The following is a 1,313-nucleotide window of genomic DNA, read 5'->3' on the forward strand; positions in this document are numbered from 1 at the left end:
ACGCTGGTATGAACATATGGATGAAGCCAGACCCTTCTCGTGCTAGGTGCTACTGCCCAATAAAATGGCGTGATGGTATAAGGGCTTCAGATATTTGTCACACCGAAGGTGTTCCCATAGCAAACGCTATCGCAGCGTGAACCTATGAAAGAGAACCACCACAGCATCTCGTCTCCATTGGCAACACACACGATTTGTGTCGATTGCAAGTGACGTCGCAGATAGAGAGTGCAGGTGGCGATTGCAACTGACATTGTAATTTTGTTAATTTTTTTCTTGTCTTCACCACCTGGATACTGTTGTAAAATGTTGAGATTCAAAAAAAATATATATATATATTGGAATGATTACTATTTCCTCTCTGTGCTGCGAGTTCTTCCTGCAAAATAAATCAACACAAAAGCATATACTGAGCTCTCATGATTGCAGATTGTTCCAGATCAATGTGAATCATCAGATTGTCAAGTCAGCTTTATTTCTATAGCACTTTATACAATACAGATAGTGTCAAAGCAGCTTTACAGTGTTAAACGGGAAAACTTGTTGCTGATAATGCAAGAGGACAATAGAGTCAGTTTACCAGTTAAGGTCAGTTCATTGTTGATTCAGTGAGGTCTATTAGAGATGGGCCATTTGACACTGAGGCTCCGAAGCCTGTTTTACTCCATTGAAGCAAACTGGTTCGAAAGACTGTGTCGGGGATTGTATCAAATCTCCGTGATCACGTGACCGATGACGTTTGAGGCTTCATACGTCACAATGAAACACCTAAAGCGAGGTGACTGATTCGAATCTTTGGCGCGGCTTCATTTATTATAAGGAGACGCGAAATGCTTGGTGTTCCCTCCCTGCTTCATAGTAACTTAGTAACACTTTTGTGTGTAGACAATGATTCTCAGAATGAAGACACAGCTGCTATTGTCGAGTATTGCTTTTGTGTTGAAACTGGAATCAACAAGATGTGTGAATCATTTGAAAGTGGCTGCTATAACTGCAGCTGACCACTAGATGTCACTGGTAGGGTCTGTCTTTGAAGCTTTGACTCTTTTTTTTTGGTACAATCAGGGGAAAAGCCTCAAAAGCTTCACAAGGCTTCATCTGCCCATCTCTAATGTCTATATTGTCCAGCTTAGGTCAGTTCAAATAGAATGTGCAATTAAGTTGACGATATTGCCAGAAATTAAGTGTACCCAACTAAGTAAGCCAAAGGCAGCAATGGCAAGGAACCAAAACCAAACTCCATCGGTGACAGAAATGGAGGAAAAAAATTAAAAATAAACACTTGAGAGAGAGCAGGCTCAGTTGGGGGTCAG

Source organism: Sinocyclocheilus anshuiensis, unplaced genomic scaffold (genome assembly GCF_001515605.1).
Source record: "Sinocyclocheilus anshuiensis isolate Anshui unplaced genomic scaffold, SAMN03320099.WGS_v1.1 scaffold1311, whole genome shotgun sequence".
NCBI classification, from domain to species: domain Eukaryota; kingdom Metazoa; phylum Chordata; class Actinopteri; order Cypriniformes; family Cyprinidae; genus Sinocyclocheilus; species Sinocyclocheilus anshuiensis.